An 8,041-nucleotide genomic window follows, 5' to 3' on the forward strand; every position below is an offset into this window, starting at 1 on the left:
TAAAGGAAGTTACACAGGATTAGATGGTCCCGGAACAGGTTCGTCAATATGAGTTGAAGCAAAGCAAAAGAAGTTGAGGTTTGAAATTGAGTCAAAAGAGTTTGCTGAGAAGGAGAAGTAGAGGAGATCTAGAGATGGTGGCAATGGTGGTAAATTTGGTAAGGTGAAGAAGAGGTTGAGTACTATTGCTGAGGAAGGCGGTACACCTCGGCGGAGTCCACGTGTTGCTGGAATGAAGAAGAATCTTGGCAGGAGAACCACTGAAGCTGGTGGAAGTGATGATCCTCAGCGCAAACGACTACATGTCACTGAAGGTCCCAATTCTGATGAAGACGACTTTTTGCTTGCTGATTATGTGAAGGGTGTTCATCCTTCTAGACACAAAGACTGTGGTTCATCTAAGAGTGTACCCAAGCGTGCCCATGATGATGTCGACGAAGATGTTGGTGGTGATTCTGGCGAGGAGGTGGATGCTGCTCCAAAGGTTTGTTGAAGTGCACATCATTTGTTTCCTTCATTTGTTATTCTTTCTGTATTTTCTATGTCTCTTTTTTATGCCTAATCTTCTAATGTGGACTGCATTTCCCTTTACATAGAGGAAGAAGTCTAGTAAGAGCAATGCAACTGAAGATGATGGTGAGGGAGATGATTCTCGATTTAACAAGACCGTGCGTTTGTCGCTTCCCACTGTTTGCAAGGCTGCTTCTTTGTTGAAAGAGGCGCATTACAGCCATGTTAGGGATGCTAGATTTGGTGTTGTCTTTGATCTGTCAGTAAAGAAAAATGTGTCGCGCATTCTTATGTGATATCTGATGGGAGTGATTGACCCTGCCACCATGTTAATGGACTTTGGGAATGGCAGGGTTCTTTGACTCAATTGTGATGCAGTTCATCACATTTTTGATTTACCCATGGGACGTCACACTGCACCCATGCCTGCTTCTAGCGGTCATGATGAATTGTTGACTGCCCTCAAGGATGAGCTTGGCTTTGACCGTTCAAAAAGTATAGGTGTCAAGGACTTGCTTGAGAAGTTGAAGGTGTTGGTGGAGGAAGATGATTATGTGAGTGTTGACCTTGCTGTGAAGGTGTTCTTCCTGATACTTTACCAGAATTTGTTGTGCCCGGGGCCTGCAGTTCGTTTGGGTAGAGTTGCTGCGATGGTAGAGAACATGGATTATGCGGCTATGGCTCAGATGGACTTTTGTTAGCTTGTTGTTGATGAGTTGCAGGCAGCTGTGGTTAGGTGGCAATCAGAAGGCAGCAAGCAGAATTGTGCAGAGGGTTGTGCCATTGTCCCCCTGATTATGTATCTTGACTGCTTGAAGCTTCACAAATTTTCAGTCATGCACACGTTAACGCCATGTGCGTCATACCTGATGACCAAGGATCTGATGAAGTTGTACAATGAGGATGTGCTTGTGAAGGGAAATATTTACTTGGAAAGTTACAAATTTGGGAAGCTGCCGGTTAGTGCACCTGATTTTTTAATATCAGATTTTAAAAAAAAATGTGCAGCCATTATAAATGTGAACTTTTCTAGTACTCACATGTGTACTTCTCTTTGCGTGTTGTCTTTTTTTGCAGTGGAAGGCGTCAGGTGATATTGTGTACAACCGTTCTGTTGCGGTTGTACATGGCAGCTCTGATGCGGGGCCTAACACTCATGCTAGGTTTTATGAGCCTATCTGTAGTCAGCTTCCTGCCTGTGATGATGAGGTGCCGCATACTCGTGGTTTCATGCCTCGACAGATGTTTGATAATACAAGCTCTTATAAACAGACATTTGTTGGCGGCAAAAAACATGAGGAGATTGATGAGCTTCTTCTGAAGGTTTTGAAGCTGACTGAAGATTTGCCAACCTCTGGTGACAGGTTGAGGATAGTTGCTGGTTTTTTCCCTGTTGGCCATGGCCCACGAGATGAAGATATTGTTGCTGCTCACAATTTTAATTGTGGTGTGATTGAAAGCATGAAGATTGCAATGACAAATGTTCGTTCTTCATATGCTCAATTGAGACATTCACAAGAAGAAAAATGCGGTCGGTATGAGAAGGATGCTGGGCATATTGTGGACGAAATGATCCGTCAGGACACTGGTGTTGTCGCTGATAATGTATGTACTAGGTTTTTTGTGGCTTTGAACCTCTTTTTTGTGTATTATGTTGACTGCTCCTCACTATTTAGTTTTGTTATAGGCTGGAGTGGAATCTTCTGGTGTCGATGGAACTAGAGACGATGGAGTTGGTCAGGTATAAATACTCCTGCCATGGCTATTCTCCCATGCTTCCCTTTTTTCTTTGAACTTGCATTTTGTTTGCTTCCCATATTTTTTTGTGTACTTCTCTGTTGTGAAGTGTGTACTGCTTGTGCATAGTTGAAGTTTTTTTCTTTTTTGGTCGGTACCATCTTATTTCTCGTTTTTGGTTTGTTCTATGCCCGTAGACTGGTGTTGCTGCTCGTGATGTGCACAAAGAGACCTATGATGGCTTTGGGAAGGATGAGGTCTTGGCTGATGCAGCGTCCCCACTGGATGTTGTAGCTGATAAGGTATAGTTGTATTACTTGTTCTGTTAGTGGGTTGTAATCTAATTTTTTGTTGTTTGTTATAAACTTGATTTATGCTGTTACGTTCATCCATATGCATTTTCATTTGCATATGTTAGCTGCAATAGTTTTACATGTGTGATCTTCACTGTTTGACAGAAGTGAACTACAGTTCTTTTGGCATGCGTGATCCATACTGATTTACATATGTGAGCTTCAGTATTTAACATAACTGAACTGCAACGTTTGTCAAAGAGAACTGCAGTTCTTTTTTTATGTATATGTGGGTTGCAGTTGTAGTTGTGTTTGACACACGTGTGTTGGTGTTGTTTTGCATATGTCGACTATAGTTGTTATGTGTATGTTGCTAGCAATCTTTTGACATAAGTGTGCCGTGTGTTGTTGTGTTAGCTATCCCCATGCTTATTTTTGTGTTACTATGTGTTTTTTAAACTTTCCACAGGTTGGAGAACAAAACATTGAAGTCCACGTTGATCTGAATTGGGGCAGTTGTGCTGTTGATGGCCGTGGCACTGTTGATGCTTCTTTATCGGTTGTCGTTGAGTGTGCAGATCCTTCTGTAGCTCAAGGATCCCATGATGCTGTTCCCACCAGTCGACATGAAGATTCTGATGTTGGCATTGAAAAGCCACTGGAGAATGTTGCCCCTACTGCTAGTGTTGTTGCTTCCCCTGTCTGTCTGGTGTCCAATGATGTTCCAGAAGTATCGATAGTGGAGCCTCATGTAGTTGAAGTATCTAAGGACACTGTTGTTGACCAGACTGTTGTAAATCGAGAGAATGCTGATGTTGCTGCAGAAGGAAAGTCCAGTGAGGTTGTGGTGGATTCGTTGCAACCTATGCAAGAAAATATTTTGCTCAGTTCTGAAGAACAACAGCCTAAAGACTCTGACACTGAAGGCAAGAGATTTTTTTAGCAGTGTCGTTTGATGTTTTTCTCATTCATGTTAGATGTATTAGATGTTTAATGATAAGTGAAACTTTGATCTTTTGTCTATGATTTTCAAAATAGCTAGCATAATTCCCTTATCTTAATATTTAAACTTCATTGTTTGGATAAGTGAACTTCATCTTTTTTATTACAGATGATGAACTTCCTGTTGTGACACCGTCGAGCATTGATCCAGCTCTTCTGAAAAGATACAACGAGTTGTACGCTGCTGTTACAAGGGCTCGGAAGGACAAGAAGAAGAAGTATGGTTTTTTAGAAATTGTTTTGTTCATATGTATTATCTGATTTTTGTATTTACCCCTTTTTATTTGTTGTTATTTTTTTTGTATCTTATGTTTGAGTTTTTCATGAAAAAATTCAGGGACATGATTGCTTTTAAAACTGAGATGGGTGATATTAGCATTGGCGAAGTTGGCCAATCCTTTTGGGATAAAGGGATGCTCACTACAAGGCTTGTAGATCTTGGGGTTTCTTTGCTGGTAGATAAGTTTAAGGGATCTTCGACAATTGTTGTCCCGTACCATATTTGTGTAAGAACGCAGAATTTTTTGTTTTATTTTTTGATTTTCTTTTCTGATTTCGTGCGACGACCTGTTTTGCTTATTTGATTTTTGGTTATGTTTTGGCAGACAAATATTTGGAATGGTGGTACTGTAAGCAGGAGTGTTAAAATGATGTTCTCTTCAAAAGCCGAGGAGTGTGTTGATAAAAAGGATATGGTGAGAGACATTTTTATGTGTATTTTGCCTGTTTTGTTTTTATAGCGTTCTGTTTTTCTTCTTATAATAATTTTATTTATTTTTTCATGCTTCCAACAGGTCCTTTTTGCAACTTTTGATCCGCCAGATACGAGGGATGGTGTAGGTCATTATTGTGTAGTTGCGTTAAATGTGAAAGAAAGGCGGTTTGAATTTCTTGACTCGCTCAACAAACCTGGCAGCCCTGATGTGGTCAGGGTTTTTAGGAGGATGGTTAAAAATATCAAGCGTGCATGGAAAGAAGGTAGCTTGAGTTCTGATGAGCCGCTAAATCCTCCCACACTTGATGGATTTGTGTTGAAATATGTCATTGTCCCATTGCAGCCAAATGGGTGCGTTCTTTACAGCCCTTCTGTGTCATACCGTTCAAGTTTTTTTTTCACTTCATTTTTGTGATACTGATGTTTTCTATTCTTTTTATTGCAGGCATGATTGTGGATTCTATATGTTTCAATTCTTGCAGACATGGGATGGTGTTCGAGTTGCTAAGTTTGGGGTGGAACACATTGGCTACATCAGAAAGGTCATGCTCTATAGCTGGCTAACATCGAGGAAGTGTTGCCTTGATTTAACATCACTTCTATTTTTTGCAGATAAAGGTTGTTTTATTGAACTTCTTTATCCTCGCTTTGTTTTATTTTTGTCTGCTGCTTGGTTCCGCTTCTTTATGGGCAAGTGGGCTGCATTTTTCTTTATATGTGGGTTGCATTGTTGTAAACCAGTGTGGGCTTCATTGTTCTTTATATGTGGGCTGCATTGTTGTATACAAGTATGGGCTGCATTGATGCATAGAAGTGGGCTACATTTTTCTTTATATGTGGGTTGCATTGTTGTATACAAGTGTGGGCTGCATTGATGCATAGAAGTGGGCTGCATTTTTATTTATATGTGGGCTGCATTGCTGTATACAAGTGTGGGCTGCATTGATGCATAGAAGTGGGTTGCATTGTTCTTTATATGTGAGTTGCATTGTTGTATACAAGTGTGGGTTGCATTGATGCATAGAAGTGGGCTGCATTGTTCTTTATATGTGGGCTGCATTGATGTATACAAGTGTGGGCTGCATTGTTGTAGAGAAGTGGGCTGCATTGATGTATACAAGAGTGGGATGCATTCTATTTTTTCTATATACATGTTTTTTGGTTTTTGTGTTTTGTACTGAGTGCTTCCATGTTTTTTCTGCACGTCTTTAGGTTTTGATTGGGGGCTTCGTGAAGGTTGTACGTCACTGTTTGAGTCCCAGGGTTTTGATGTTGTTATGGAGGATTGTGTCATTGAAATCTCTCCAGATAATTCTGGTTTGAACACAAATGTGGCGTCTGGACCTGATGGTGGAAGTGTCTCTCGACCTAGCTCTCCACATGATGTATATGATGTTGATGATGATGATTTTGTTACACTATGTGCACGTGTCACTAGGACTAGGAGTGCGGCAATTAATCATCCTCCTTTGGATGAGGTTGAAGTATTTTCGAACAAGAGGGCAGGTGAGAGGGCTTTTAAGTTGAGATGCTCTATAGAGAAATTGAAGCCTCCGAGGTTCAGATATATTGATGAGGCAATTAAAATAAAGGATCTTGTTCTCAGCAAAGATTTTGTAACCAAATATCGCGAGTAAGTTTTATGTGATGTGTGTGCCCTTTCATGCTTTCTGTGTGTTTTGATTTTAATTCTAATTTTATTGATCCCATATGTGTATGTTTACTGTAGGAACGCGTTCTTTATGGTGCATGGTCCTTTTGGTGATGTCGATACTTACAATATCGACTATATCTATGATACATTTGGCAAAGGAGCTTTAATGGATTCGTACATCATGGATTTTGTCATCAAGTACTGGAAGCAAGACCCTGAATTGGGTTTAGCTTATCAATCCGGTGAACGTGTGCTACTTTCACCTTTATTTATCACGGTAAACGTTTGCTGTCATTCTTTCCTACTGCACTGGCTTTTTCATGTCCATGCCTTCTTGCATTGTTTATTCTTTTTATTCATGTCCTTTTTTTGTTCTTTTTTGTGTGCAATACGTTCTGTGTTGCCGGAAACCTATGTGGCGAGAGATAATGACGGAAATCCTGTGTTGCCAGTTGTGCATAGCTCGTTTGTTTTAGAAGATGCAGTTAAGCAGTTCAAATTTTTTGTGAGCGATGGCGCAAACCTGTTGGATGCAAAACTGGTAAGTTCATTGTTTTTGTCATTTATTTTTCCTGGTTTGTTGCATTTCTTTTTATAGTTATTTTTCAAACAGTGGTCCTGGTGGTACGTGTCAAAAGAACTTTTCATTTCATTTTTTATGCAAACAGATTATGATGCCACGATTCAAGGATGGTCATTATTCCTTATACACGATGAACCAGCATCGCCAGACCCTTGATATCCATGACAGTAGGAAGTACACTGGCCATCCTGATGTCACGACAAGGTGGTGCAGGACTGACTACCACGCAGATTGCACTGAAGTGGTATGTTATTTTTTCTTTGCCAAGCGTAAAGCTTTTTTTTGTGTTTCTCCTACTGCATTTTTTTATAAACTGCAATTGTTTATGTAGTGCACTTCAACATATGCGCGGCAGAACTGCATTTTTCTCACGTGCACTTAAAAAAGGGATTGTTTAGACGTTTGAGAACAATTTTTTTGTACGTTTGAATATCAACTTTTTATCCCTAATGTGTGTTATTCTTACCTTGTGCCTTTTTTTGGCAGATGGGGAGGATGACTCAGCTGCTGAAGGCGATTTATGGTGAAAAAATGTATAAATCGAGGAACCACCCTGACTGGGTTAAATTGACAGAGAAGCCATCTTACCCGGTCGTGCCAGCGCAGGGAGCAAATGAGTGTGGAATCTATGTTCTGAGGATGACGCAGTTGTATGACGGCCAACGTCTAGTTGAGAAAAATTTGAAATCCGACGTAACAGCTTCTCTGTTTTCTTTTCACTTTTTTGTTCTTTATGACGACCTTTTTTTAATCACTTGTCTGCATTTGTTTTCTTTTTTTCAGCCTGCTGCTGAAGATTGGAAGGAGGAGTACATGTTCCAGCTGCTGTTCAATCCTTTGAACATGTTTTGTTATGAAGACATGCCGCCTGAGTTACGTGAACTGATTGCGGACCTCGGGCTCACTTCCCTGTCGCAATCGCAAACGCAGTCGCAGATGCAATAACAGTCATTTGGGGCACTGTTTTCTACTGGGTGCGAAAGGATGTGCGTGGACAATAGCTAGGGTTTGATATTGTGTTTGTGTGTGCTGACTAAGGTAGATAATGTATGAAAAAGACTTTTTATTCTGTCATTGTGTTTCTTCTTGTTCTTTTATGCAGCAGTGCATGTGGATGAATTTGTATATGTATGTGTATTTTATATCAATAACTCATACAATATATATAAGTGTATAATTTTATTTTTTGTTGACGACCACGGTCTATGCGAACTGCATTTTGTCACGCTTATATGTATGATACGTGTTCGATAAACTATATCGCATTTGATGCCGAACTTCTTTGTCCAATATAAGAGCACTGCATTTTTTTGTCTTTCAAGCAAAGTGTTGCACGTGTGTGCATGCCGAAGCTGCATTGCTTTATGATACCGAACTGCTTTTTTTGCCAAAACAAAAAATGCATTGATTTTTGCCTGTAGTTGCGGTTTCTAGTTGGTTTTTTTATTGTTTGTACGTCGAGGTACATGGGGGGGGGGTTGCCCCCTATTTTTTAGTTGTCTATATATTTTTCTATTGTTCTTGTACGTACTGCGTGCGTTAGTGCG

This window comes from Triticum dicoccoides, chromosome 5B (genome assembly GCF_002162155.2).
Source record: "Triticum dicoccoides isolate Atlit2015 ecotype Zavitan chromosome 5B, WEW_v2.0, whole genome shotgun sequence".
NCBI lineage: Eukaryota > Viridiplantae > Streptophyta > Magnoliopsida > Poales > Poaceae > Triticum > Triticum dicoccoides.